This window comes from Phyllostomus hastatus, unplaced genomic scaffold (assembly GCF_019186645.2).
Source record: "Phyllostomus hastatus isolate PE091 unplaced genomic scaffold, TTU_PhHast_1.1 phas_contig_402, whole genome shotgun sequence".
NCBI classification, from domain to species: Eukaryota; Metazoa; Chordata; class Mammalia; order Chiroptera; family Phyllostomidae; genus Phyllostomus; species Phyllostomus hastatus.
This window is the reverse complement of record NW_025333873.1, coordinates 10,654,063-10,667,810: the sequence shown is the minus strand read 5'-3', so window position 1 is coordinate 10,667,810 and position 13,748 is coordinate 10,654,063. Positions and strand designations below refer to the sequence as shown.

The 13,748-nt window shown below is 53.4% G+C and overlaps 1 protein-coding gene across 1 annotated transcript in view; it reads right to left on the bottom strand.

Moving 5' to 3' along the window:
• Positions 1-13,748, bottom strand: part of CYRIA (CYFIP related Rac1 interactor A) — a 95,844-nt gene that overhangs the window by 47,124 nt on the left and 34,972 nt on the right. Inside the window, exon 2 of the mRNA XM_045844529.1 lies at positions 3,947-4,103. The gene's annotated coding sequence lies outside the window, so the exon portion shown is untranslated. The remainder of the gene's footprint in view (positions 1-3,946; positions 4,104-13,748) is intronic.

Below are 13,748 nucleotides of genomic sequence, written 5' to 3'. Positions count from 1 at the left end.
CACACCTCCATCGGGTCAGGGAAGAGATCAACTCAGATTAGTGCGTTTAATTCTTTTCAGTCACCATTGGGAACAAGGTGGGAGGGTGAGGGGGTGGCTCCTAATGGGTTTTGAAAAGGCGGAGCTGAGGCCTTGTCTGTGCCCGACGATCGCTCTGCTATTTCCTCCCCTCCACCAGCACAGAGAGCCAAGCGTTCGCCCTTATTGACTGAGTGCAGTTCGGTACCAGGAGCGCCTCTCTCCCAGACCCCAGCTCGTACTCATCCTTCAATGCCCAGCTCATATGGCCCCTCTTGGAAGCCTTCCCTGCCTTCCCTGGGCGGAGAGATGCTCCTTCTCTGCATCCAGAGCGCTGGGATCAGGCCCAGACTCTCCCTCACTGTCTGCTCCTGGGACTGTGGGCTCCTTTATTCCCCCACAAGCTTTTCCACTCCCGATGGGTGTCTCGTTCAGTCCATCTGCAGCCACCTCCTTTACGGCCGAGCGAACTGTGGTCTTAGAGCGTTATAGGAAATGGGTGTAACATAAGCGTTCTCAAGCACTGGGCGGGTGGGGGGAGCAAATAAAACTAGACCCTTTGCTTCATAAAACTCCAATCTTATCAGGCCATCGATCTCTGCTTAAAGACCTGACCCCAGCTCTGTGCTGTCCTCAGAACGGACCCAGCCCTCTTGGGCTGACATTCAAGGCTCCAGCCTCTCACTGTGAAGGAGTCCCTTGGCCTCTGAGTCATCTCACGTTGCAGTCCACAGCCACGGTGAATGGCACAGCACGCACTCCTCCAAGGGGCAGCCCTTTGTTTATGCCTTTTCTCTGCCTCAAAACTCCGACACCCTCTCCCAAGATTGTCCCACATTCCGTGCTGTTCATGACCCTTCATCTCTAGGACCTGGTGGAGACAGCGTGTCTCCAGGCAGCTTACTTTAGTGTGGGTTGGGGGCCCCTGTTCTGGGCCCCCCCACACCCACTCTTACACAGCACTGACAGGTGTGTGTTGCCTAGTTCCTAGCACGTCTGCCAGGGACACCACAGACAACTTGAGGACAGGGGCCGAATCTAATCACGATTTACCCCTGGTGTCCAGCACTGGCGCTGACATAACGGGCACTCAGATGTTTGCTGAATGAACGGATCTTTCCTTTCTTCTGAAGCCAAGACTTGGCAATAGCCTGGGCGAACACATTTCAAGAGAATTGGTAGAAATGACCCGTGGGTGGTTCCCGTGGAAAATTCCCACTCTAGCAAATTGGTTCCACAATGACCAAATTAGGACAACTGCTCACTTCCATCTAATTTATTGATGCAGCGTCCCCAGGCAGCCTTGAATGAGCGCCAGTCCACGGGCCCTCGTGTCACTCGCTTCCAGAGTCTCAGTACCTACTGCCCAGGACGGGTCTTTGAGTGAATACCTAAAACCCTCCCAGACAAGGGCATCCATCCCTACTTCTACTTAGGATGCTTTATCAGGGGGCCTTGTGATGCCTCCTTCCCTCATTTCGTTCGGGTCCTGCTCCAATAATGCCAGACTGGGGAGGCCTTCCCTTATACCCTATAGGACAGTAATGTCTCTTTTCCCAACTTCCTAGCTCTCTATGTTGGATATGTTATTTTTTTACATAATATTTAATCAACACTTAGTGCTGCCTGATACAAGGTATGTATGTCCATTTACCTGTCGACAACCCTCCATCCGACTAGGACGCAAGCTCCATGAGAACAGGACACTGGGTTGCGCTGTGCTGTACCCCTAACACCAAGAAGGACACCTGCCGCGTGGCCCACGCATACACGTCTGTGCAATGAACGGCTGCCTGCATGAATGAATGCCCCACAGAGTAGCAGACAAGGAAGAAAGAAGACCAAGGCCATGGTCCTGGATGGACATGTACTTGAAGCTAACTCTTGCTGAGGGCCAGGCCAGGACGCTTGCCCCAGATTAATTGATCCCAGCTGTCAGAGTATTCCCCCGGGTCTTGAGACTCCGCTCATCTGGAGGAAACAGAGCTCCTGGGATGGAGTTAGTTTTCACGGAGCACCTCCTGTAACCAAGGATGGATGGAAGGGTGGGCCCTGAAGCCAGCTCTAATGCAGCAAGCAGTCCAGAGGGCTGGGCTGCAAAGGGGACCCTGGCCAGGGCTGAGGCGAGGGTAGGCCGCTGGGGAAGACAAGCCCTGAAATCAGGAGCCTGTTAACAGCCCCTCTCTCCTGTAACTGGCTGGGACTTAGGTTGCGTGTACACAAGGCTGGTCCCTGGATTTTAGGCTCCAGGCTCAAACGGATCCCAACAGAGGATAAAAGCTATATTTGAATAGCTCCACATAAGGCTGGACAGGGAGAAAAGTTAACATTCATTGAAGTCTGATATAAGGAAGAAACTACGCTAACGAATTATCTCGCCACAAGCCTACAGATGAGAATGTCCCATCCCCATCCTACAGATGGGGAGTCCGAAGATCAGGAATCCAAACTAATCGAGGTAAACTCACTCAGCTAATCAAGAGCAGAACTGAGATTTGAAGTCAGGTCTGTCTAATTCCGAAACTCATCTCTTCCTTCTGAATGAGGTGACAGCTCAGGGAACCACCCTGGGAAGAGAAAGAAGGGGACCCCGAGGTACACCCCATTCTCCGGTGAATGAGGACCTGGTATGAGGAACAAATCTGGGATAAAAAGATCTTGGAACACAGGACTGGAAAATACCTTAGAAACCACCTGATCTCACGTTCTATACTGGGCTCAGCTTCATAAAAAGCTCTGGCTGTAGTTTTCAAGGAAACTCAATGAGAAAGAAGGGCTTTAGAAAGGAGGACGGCAGAAGGTGACACCAGCAACTGCGGAAGGGTAAGAGGTGTGTGGCCAGCTCGGTGTATAGGCATGTCCCTCCTGACTCCCGCTCCCAAGCCAGCTGAGAGGAGTCGTGTGAATACCACATAGTCTAGGAGTGAAACTCTCTGTAGACCTCTAGTCTTCAAGAAGGAATGTCAGCTTACATCAGGTCCAAGTTAATAAAGAATTTCAGGCCCTGGCTGGCGTAGCTCAGTGGATTGAGCGTGGGCTGCAAACCAAAGTATCGCAAGTTCGATTCCCAGCCAGGGTACATGCCACGGCCCCCAGCAACTGCACATTGATGTTTCTCTCTCTCTCTTTCTCCCTCCCTTCCCCCTCTAAATATAAATAAATACATCTTTAAAAAAAGATCTTTTTTAAAAAAAAGAATTTCAAGTAGATGTGACCCTTGCCTTGTTGATAACAAGGAAAGTGTCGGGAACCGACTGGGGGAAGGTGACAGAGGAGGGAGGTCGGGAGGGAGGTCACGAGAGAGCCGGCGCACCGGCGGCCAGGGAAGAGGGCAAGGGGAATGCTGACCGGCAGTTCGTGCCCCGCAAGCGCTCTTGGATGACAAGTCCAGGAACTCAATTTGTCTCTAAAAATGTTACAGTGGGAGAGATTCCAGCAAGACTTCTCCCCGCTGCTTGGCTAAATCCGGACGGGCAGAAAGAAACCCCAAGTGTTTCATCCCAAACAGATTCTGCGAAAACAACGACCATGACAACAACAAAGAAGCCCAACCCAAAACGGCTCTGACACGCTCTCCTCCCGCAGGTAGTTCCCGACTCCTCTGTCTCGTGCCCAGACACGCGACAGTCTCGGGCAGCTCCCACTCAGAATGCACTTATTATGGAACCCAGGGACCTTTAATCACTCCCAAACGACAGCTACAGCTACCTTGAAGTGCACACCAGTTATGAATTAGGTCCTTTTCTTCCCCATTTTACATGTTTGTGGCGTTAGGAGGCATGGTTTCCAGTCGGATGACAAATCTGGTGAAACGGCCCTCCCCAACACTTCCACGTACTCGCTGAGCGTGCCTGTCATGCGCCCCCGACCCTAACAGGGCGGGTGCGGACTGTGCGGTCTGCCACCACCCATGCCCCTTGTTTCTTACCTGGAGATGGCTCTCGTGACTCAGATGCACCAGTCCAGGCCGATGGAGTGAACCAGCTGAGCCGCCTTCCGGCCAAGACAAGCCTGGCTCCCCAAATCAGGGCTGTGGCCCCCTTGAGTCCTGTGGCTTTTTTTTTGGTCCTGAATGGGGTGATAATCTGTGAAAAGGGAATTCAAGTCATGTTACTGCGAGAAGCCATTTCCTGTTCTCCTCTAATAACAATACTTTTTTTTTTTTTTAAGGAGAGCAGAGAGTCCCAGAAGCATAGATTCCCAGGGCTGAAAGACATCGATGCGATAACCTTATCTGATGCTTGCGTCTGGCCGTTGAGGAAATCGAGGCTCAGAGAAGAAAACAGCCTCTGCTAAGGTCTGGACACTTGCAAGAGGAATCCAGATGAGAACGTGTCTCTGGCCTTTGGAATTTTTTTAAAAGCAGCCACATGGTCTGGCTGAATTCTCAAACAACTGGTCACTGACCCTGAATGGGAAATCTTTCTCTTTCTTTTCTTTGTTTTTTTTTTTTAACAGATTTTCAAAAAAAAGGGAGGTGGCACTTTTTCCAGATTGCTGTTTTTGTCATTTTTATAGTTTTACCCCCCGGGAGCTGAATTAGTAAAACAGTCCACCCCGGGCATGTGGTTGGGACAGTTACCCCTGTTTCCCCTGAGAAAAACATTGTTATGGAACAGCGTGCCCTGTGAGCACGGCGGGGGGTGGGCTCTGCTTTCCAGAGATAGGCACGGTTGTGCCCCGCGGACAGGTCTCTTAGCCAGCCTCCCCCGGCTCTGTCTCTCACCGCCTCTGTCTCCCCTCCCGTGTTTCAGGAAAACACAGAAACAGACATGGACTCTCCTCCCGTGGGGATCATTAATTAGGTGATTTTTCTGGCTCCTGTACATTGGAAGAGCCAGTCCTTTGTGCAGAAAACCAAAACCAAAAGAGGGATCTTGCATTTGTTAAGCAAATAAAATCTGCCAAGCACACCATGTGACTTTCGTAGAGATATTTCCCTAATTTGTCCTCTAAATACCACTAACTTCATTTTTTCCAAAGGGTTAGGGAACCAGACTTCAGAGAGCTAGAGTGACCTGCAGAGTCGTCAAGAGAATATGGTGCAGAACCGTTCATAAACTCGTATCTCACTGCCGAATCTAGGTCTTGTCCACTTAAACCAGACTATATATACACTCAGCCAAAGCACTAGGAGTTTCGCGGTGTCTTAGTTCAAATGCCACAGAACGTTCTGTGGAAGCTGTAAATTGTTGCAAGGGCACGAAGGGTTATTCTGCTGAGATTCTCTCTCCGACCGGGGCTGTAAAGGCCACGGCTTCCTGCCCTGCTCCTGGCCAGGGCTCAGGGCCCCAGAGAAGCCCGCGGCTCTGGCTGCAGCCCCCAGCAGCTCAGAGAGGGCCGGCCAGCCAGGAAGCCCTGATGTTCAACGCGCCACACTTGTTCCTGTTCTCAGACGACAGGGACAGGGCCGCGAGATGGGCTCCGGGTGGAGAAAGAGGAAGAAAAAACAGGAAGCGAAGGGCGGAGGGAAGGAAATGATAGAGAAAACACAGCAACTCTGAGAAGCCCTTGGCCTGATGAGAAAGTGATTTCTGAGCTGATGTTTGTGGGGCTGGCCCTGCATTTTGGGAAAGCTGGTCTCAGCGGTGGCAGGGGGAGATGCGGGGTGCACGCCCATACGCCGCCACCCCTGAGCACAGTCCCAGCAAAGGGGCCCGACACAGGGGCCATTTCCCACAGGCACTTGGGGGCGGGCAAAGAAGAGAACAAATCTCCAAAGAAGAATCCTGTGCCAGGGCCGTGGCTCTCACCTCTTGGCTGTGGCCGGGGGGCCAGGTGTGCCCCGCAAGGACCTGGAGACAAGACAGGGAAGGTGTTGCAGCGACAGCGTCTCAGGAGGTGTTATCCTTATCCCACCCCACTGCTCTCCTTCTCAAATGTTCTTTAGATGACAACCTGCTTTCAGGGTCTATGATTGGGACCTGGTCTGTCCACTGGGCCCAGCAAAAACCCCACTTTCTCCTGCCTCAAAACTAAGAGGGCCAGGCCCGTAGAAGGGTGAGCCTCCTCCAGACCATGATTCTAAGGTACTCCCAGCGTCTTTTGTCCACTTTCCTTGCTTATGGACTCTTATAAAAGTCTCTGAACTCCCAAAGGGCATCATTAAGGCTGACAACCACCTGGCAAGTTGAACAACCACCCAAATAGACACGCCTAATAATAATAACCTAATCATCCTGCAACACTAATACTAATAAGAGTTAGGGGCTCCTGATGGGTACCAGGAGAGGGCAGCGGATGCACAGGCCCAAGGGGCCACTGTGCAATACTCCAAGCAGTTATATTAGAAAGAATAAGGAAAAAATGGTTGGGCCTTAAGAAAGGGAAATGAGTGGAAAGAAATAAGGAATACGGTGATGACACTGTGGACAGACGACACCTTCACTCAAGAGGCAGAGGGAGGCGGCCAGTCTCCAGGTGGGAACACTGAGAAGTGCCGAGCAGGCAGGACCAGGAGTTTGGCCCCCGGCCTCCCTTTGTCGGCAGCCTGCCCGCCCTCCAAGGCAGCCAGCAGCAGTAAATGACATCTGGTCTTGGCGTTTACACGGCATGGCTTGGTGGGAGGGAGGAGGAGGTAGGCTAGGCTGGGGAGGGGACAGAGAGAGGGTCCAAGATGGCAGAGTCCTCAGGGTGTCTTGGGAACCCAGAAGGGAAAGGACCCGCTGGCAGGCAAGCAAGATGCTGTCCAAAGTCCCCACTTCAAACACTGCGATACCCACAGGGACCCTCGGGTCTGGTTTCAGCCTCACACAGACCTGGGGAGCAGGGCAGGACAGGGGTCATCTCTCCCCACTTCAGACATGGAGAGATTAAAGCCATAGTAGTAGTAGTAGTAGTAATAGTAGTAATAATAATAATAATAATAATAATAATAATGATAATGCCATTTTTGGCAACCTATTACATGTCAGGAAATAAGCTAGATGCATTACATAGGTTAGTTAGCAATTACACCAACTCTGTGATGGCTGTGCAGTTAGGTTATTCCTAATTTATAGCTGAGCTACACGAAGCAATTTCCCAAAGGTCTAAGAGCCAGTCAGCTAGGAGAAACGATCTGAAGCGTGGTCTCCGTGACATTTTGTCCCATGACATCACCACCTGTAAACCACACGTGCTGTGAAACGGTGACGTGCCTTGCCCTGGACTCTGCAAAGGTGCAAACCCACAGCCAGCATGTGAGCTGTCAAAACACGTGGTGGCGGAAGGAGTTCTGACTGGGGGTGGTGAGCACACCATACAACATACAGATCCTGAATGACAGAATTGTAGACCTCAATGTAACGTATTGATCAATAAATTCAATAAAATGAAAAAAAACCCACACACAGTACAGGGTTTTACTAAAATGTATTATCCACATCGCAGCTACACTCAGTGCACGTCCACAGTCATGTGCAATCAGGGTAACCATGTAATTTATCATCTAAACTTGGATACTTGTGGGAGTGAAAAGGGAACTATTAATGCCACTGGGACAACAGGCATGAATTGGGACTGTCCCAGGAACACAGGACATGTGGTCATTCTCATATAATCCCCAGTCCCATGGGCCCATTATTTTTGTGCCTCTTTGTTGGTCGAGAGCCGTCCTGCACAATCCCCTGCTTTCCAACCCACACAAATATTCCTTTGCAATGCTTCGCTCTTTGCTCACTGGGCTCACTGGAAAGTCTTGCAAAGCTGCTGGGTGTCTAGGCTGATGCAGCTTGGGTATAAAGCAGTCATGCCATGACGTTAGAAGCAGGGGGTGACTTGTTTTAGCAATGCATTTTAAAAAGGACCGTTGGGGTCCCTGTGCCCTGACACCCAAAAGCTGAATGTGTAGCTGTTCCATAACCAGCCAGGCCCCCCGACATGAGGGCGAGGTGGCTCTCTGGTCTCGCGCCACCTAAGGCAGCTGGAGGGACAACCTGTGCGGGAAGCAGCTGCTGCTGCTCCGACACCCTGGAGATTCGGCAGGCCAGCGACAGGACTCCATTTCCTCAAGGGACGGCACGTGGCTGAGGCAGGCCGGGCCTTTTCCCTCTGCCAGCAGGAACTGAGCCTGCCTGCAGGGTGTGGAGCTGGGCCCTCTGGCCGGGGATCTCCCCCTTTGCCCCACCGGCTTGGGGAGGACAGAGGCAGCAGCTCAAGCCAGCTTCGGTTTTTCCCTAAAAATCTGCCTTCTTAAGAATCTCTGCCCAAGAGGAGAAAAAACCGGCTGTTCTTTTGAAACCAGGACATAGTCCTGACTCATACTCATCCAGCAATACAGGCAAAGTAAATGCAAATGAGAAAGCGGCAGCTTTAGTCCTCTCTGGAGAGGGCACCCCCACGCTCACCGAATCGCGGGGCATCACAGGACGTGAGTGCAGAGTCTGTCTAACGGCTCCACGGAAGCTCACAGGACTGAGGCGACCCAAGACGCCCCGAGGGCTTGGTGGCAGGCTCTGGGCCCTCCTCCTGCGGGAGCACAAACAGCCAGACCTGTTCTCGTTTTGTGTAGGACCTCCCGCAAGCAATTGCATTTGGTAAATAGATTAGACCCTTTTTCCAAACTGGGCCACGACACAGGTGGTTGTGGTTTAGGGCACGGACGCATCTTGTGTGGGGCTAGGGGGGCACCATTCAACCCACAGCTACTATTACCATTAATGACAACTACAATGACTATTTCTATTGCTGTTACTATTACTCATGTTATTCTCAGGAGATATCGCTGTCCTAGAGAAAGGAAGAGACTTGTCTAATGCCACTCCGCGAGCAGGTGGAGAAGCCAGGACTGGGACCCAGTTCTCCCCACCGACACACTTCCCTCCAGCCCGCTGGGAACCCACGGTGGAGAGCCTGTCACGGGAGCAGCCCGGAGACCTGATGGTGACCGACCAGAGTGGCCTGGCTCAGGCACTCAGGCAGTCCTGGACCAAGGAGTGCCGAGGAGCGCATGACGGCGGCGGGACGGAAGACGAGCCCTCTGCCTCCCTGCGCGCTGACTGTCCCCCAGGGCCCTGTGCTGCAGGCTCGGCCCACAGCCCTCTCTCTCGGCTCTCCTTTCGATCATGGGCGCCCCATAGCCACACCTTGCAGACGAGGCGCTGGAGAGTGACTCAGAGAGGCTGAGCGACCAGCCCACCGTTAACAGCACACACATCCATAACAGAGCTGGTAGTGAAGTGCGCACCTGAACCAAGTTCCATCTCACGGCCTTCACGCCAACCACTGTGCAGCACAGCCAAGGAGGGGCCTGTCTGTCACTGCAGATGGGGTATCTGGCACAGGGTGGGAGGGAGGTCTCTACTCCTAAGCTCCGTTTGCTCCCTTTCCCAGGGTTGCGGTTCACCCTCTCGTCTGACCTCTGCCCCACCTGCACAGCCATTGGGGTCAGAGCCCCCATGTGAATGGTGGGAGGACACTGGTCAAACTGCCAATGAATTCAGAAAATGCCACCTGGTTTTTCAACGGAACAAAACTGCCCAGACCGAGGCCTTCTCTTGGACAGGATTTCCCATCGGGTCCTCCTCCGGGGTGGGGAGTGGGAGGCTGGTTAGAAGTCACACGAGATCAGGGCCCTCCCCTCTCCTGACAATGGACAACTGCAAACATCAGTACGACCAACTCTCAGATGGCCTGCGGCATTTCACGGTCCCCCCTCTCTTCCCGGGGCTGCAACCGAAGGAGTGTGGCTTCATGACTTAACAGGCAGGGGCGTCAGCAGCTGACTCTGCCCCGTCTCCACCAGGCCGGCAGCAGTAAGACAGAGATGAAGACGTACAAACTGCCAGTTACAATAATAGCCACGGGGATGTAAAGGGCAGCTCAAGGAATCATCAGTAACATTGTAATAACCATGGGAGGCGTCAGCTGGGTAAGTAGGCTCATCGGGGGATCACTCTGGGATGTACATGAATGTCTAATCACCACGGTGTACACCTGAAACTCATACAATATTACGTGTTAACTGTAGTTGAAAAATAAACTTGAAAATTTTTTCACAGACAGAAACAAGCAGCTCGGGCTGCAGAGGCTGCGCCTGACCACAAGACAGGATGATGTCTCGATGTAGCACGAACGCTTCATGATGAGGCCAGGCGACCGGGCTCTCCCCCAACCTTGGCCTTGGGTGAGCCATGTGACCTCTAGTCCCTCGTTGCTTCTCTCTGATCTTCAGATGCAAAGTCTGTCAAATGCAGATCTTAACAACGCATGCTCTGCCCCGGCTCCTTTGAACACCCAATGAGCTTTCTCTTCTAAAGCACCATAGCTATTCATGTGCATGTTTGATCGCTGCCGCCCATGGAAAGTTTCTTGACAGGAGGGGAATGTCTTACTTATCCAGGGCCCTGCACAAATGACAACTGTGGAGGACTGACTCTGTAAACTTCGGCTTCCCGGAGGACAGGGAGAAGCTCGGTGTGGCCAGGGAGGGAGGAGACAGGCGGCAGGGGTACAGCTGAGAAAGAGGCTGGTGTCAGGCTGGGCAGGACTTCGTGCGCCCCAGCGCTGCCCGAGACGCCCTACAGGGAGCTGGTGTGTGAAGTGCTTTTGCAAGTACCAGAGGGAGGACCGGGCTGTGGAAAGAGCCTGGGGTCTCGCGCCCAGCGCTGGCAGGCTGGAACGTCTCTGAGCCTTGGCCGCCCCAGCTCTATGATGAAAACAATAGCTCCTTTTCAGGGTTGTTACGGTTACCCAATGTTAAAAGCGGTCAGTGCAGTACGTGGAACCTTTCTGAACTTCGGCAGACACAGACTACCCCTAAACAAGTGGGGCAAGCTGACCCACACTCTCAGGGTACATGACTGTATGGAAGGTCAAGGCCAGTGCCGCCCAGGAGGCAGAAACTGAGAACCGGTGGCCCGGCCAGAGTGCACTGGGGTGACCCGAGAGCCAGTGCGGCTGGAGCCACTTGCTTCCCACGTTCCTGAGGACTCGAGGCTGCTGCGGAGACCTGCAAACACTAGCAGCACGCATGCACCCAAAACCACACGGGTCCTGCAGGGCAAACATCACCAAGTGCCACAAACCACCTGTGAGCTCCCTGGGCCGCCCCCCCCCCCCGGCCTAGAGTGCCACTAACAAAAGCCACCTCCTGGGTGGCTGATGCTGGTAGGTGGCAAAACACCGTGGGTTGAGAAGCAGGCGATCTGGGCTCCCGTTTCTGCACAGACCCTGAAGTTCTCCACAACACTGGGCAAGCCACTCCCTGCCATCCAATGAAGTGGGCTTTGGAACCTGGGGCCCTCACAGCCTAGAACGGCCCTGCAAGCGGGTGTTTCTGTAGGAGCTTAACCGATGGTATGCACTGCCCTCTGAGAGAGTGCCTTTCTACAAGGCGGCCTTCTGCTAGAAACCCCACGGAAAGGAGCCCGTCCTGTAGAGGGCCCCCTCCAGATCCCACAGGAACGCACTGAGGTCCACAGGTAGCTGGTTTCTAGTTTTCACCCCACCAGTCCTTGGCTGTGCAACCTCGGGTGAGTCACTTGACGGCTCTGAGCCTCAGCTTCCTCATGGGGAACTCAGAGGTAATGATGTCTGGCTTGTCCCACTTCCCTGCAAACTGCTTTACTTCACAGACAGAACCAATCTCATTTTCCTCAAAGCCAACGAGGCCAGCCGTCCCTCACCTCTGTGGGCAGAACCACACACATGCTCACAGAGCAGGCATGGGAGCCCATGGGCCATTTCCATTATTCTCCGTGCAGGGAGAGGGTCGGAGCTGCCATGGGGGAGAATGACTGAGAAGGTACCTGCGACAGCTGGGAGCCGGCTTATCTACAGGGCCTGCAGACGACAGCCACCCCGGCCCAGGCAGGCAAACACTGGAGATTGACTGAGATAATAGCACAGCTGCTCCCGGCCCTGGGCCCTGCGGCGAGGCAAATCAGGAGTCACATGATCAGCATTCAGGCCTCATTCGTCCTCAAGACTCAAGGCAATTCTGCCTTCCCCAACAGCACAGGGCTGTCGGGGGGGTGGGGGGAGGCATCCCACATCCTCCCCGGGGGCCCAAGAACCCTGCCCTTGACCATTGGACAAACAGAGGTGGGAGCTGAGGGCTGGAAAATGCTGGGGAGGAACTCCCCACAGAAATCAACTACAGAAAAGGCCCTTCCCCCATGAGGGCCCCACCGTCTCACAAAGCCCGTATCCCTAAGCCTGGTGTTCAAGGCCGTACAAAGTAAGAACCACCCTTTCTATGACCTCTCACTGAAGCCCCGGATGATGTAGTTGCCCTGATGTGCAAACACACTTACACCTCCGTTCGCCTCCGTGCTCTCTGTCACCCCTCGGGGCCAGCGGCAGCCTCGCTTCCTCCCCGTGTCCTCTGGCACTGCTGGCCCCCACCTCACCACGTCCTCTCCTTCTCTGGACTCCCAGCACCTTCCATCCGCACCGCTCAGCCTTGAGCGCCCATGGGTCGCCGCATCACTTTCTGACCGGACTGTTGCCCCAACCTCCTTATTGTTTCCCTCCTGCCCGGACTCTGGCGCTGGGCCCTACAGAAAGAACTTTCTAAAGCGCACCTCTGATGATGTGTCTCCTCTGCTTGAAACCCTTCCAGTACTTTCCACTGCTTCCAGGATCACACCCAAACGCCATAGCACGCTCCCAGCCCTCCTCTGGGGCTACCCACATCCAAGCACAGCAAAGTGCTCCCTGAGGTTATGTGATGAGGTGGCCCCAATGGCAGGATGAGAAACCAGGCCTCCTGCTAACTGGAGGAGGGTTCTTCCCTCAGTCCCAGGCTCCCCAGGTCTAGTGCTAGACCATGGAGAAGACGCCTAGGAGCATACGGTACAGAACCACGGCCATGGTCAAAAACACAGGACCAGCTAAGTCCTTAGGTTGATGAGTTTTCAGTATTATGACAACCAGCCAATCCACCAAACAGCCAACTGTAAGAGTAGACCCCTGAAGCTCAGACATGAGATAGTGCATTTGCTCTTTACATCAACAGTGAGGAGAAGGCTGTCATCTCTCTTTTCACTTGTGTGGACACTGAGGCTTAGGGAATTCACAGCTCCTATCTGGACTGAAACTCCAGCCAAATACCCTTCTCCCATACTCCGGCTAGCTTAGTGCATCCAACAGCCCGCTGGCCCTCACGACCTGGTACCTCCAGGGGCTGCACACTCAACATCTGGTGCTGAGCAACCACCCTCAGCTCCTGCCCAGGGGTTCATTCGGTCCAGGAGATCCTACGGATGAGCTCCCTAGGGAGTCCGCTCTGAGACCAGCAGTAGGACTCTCCTCCTGCTTCTGCGACCCTTAGATAGAAAGATTATGCAAAGAAATGTTCATGCGACAAAAAAGGGAGGAAGAATATTCCATTCTAACAGCTCTGTATTTATCCAACCAGACAACCAAAAAACCCTTATGGGGCTCATGCTTCCCCATCACACCTCACAGAAATAAGTGTGTGTGATTAGGAGAGAAGGGGGACAGGTGGAGGGACAAGGTCCAGAGGAAGCAAGATGAACATCTGAGCAAAGCCACCCGTGGGTTCAGTGTGTCCTGGAGCCCAGCGACACCGGCTTAGCAGAGCCAATTACGCGCAGCTCCACCCAACTCCACGTTCAGTGAGGTCCGACCGGCAGAAACCAGCAATGGTGGGAGCACTTACACCACAGCTGGCAAACACTCCTAATCAAGTGTGCTTTATTTTTGTTTTTCCCAGGGCATCAGTTACGAGACATTTACAGGCCCACCACTAAATGGGTCCATGAGAAGGACACCGGGTTGGCGAG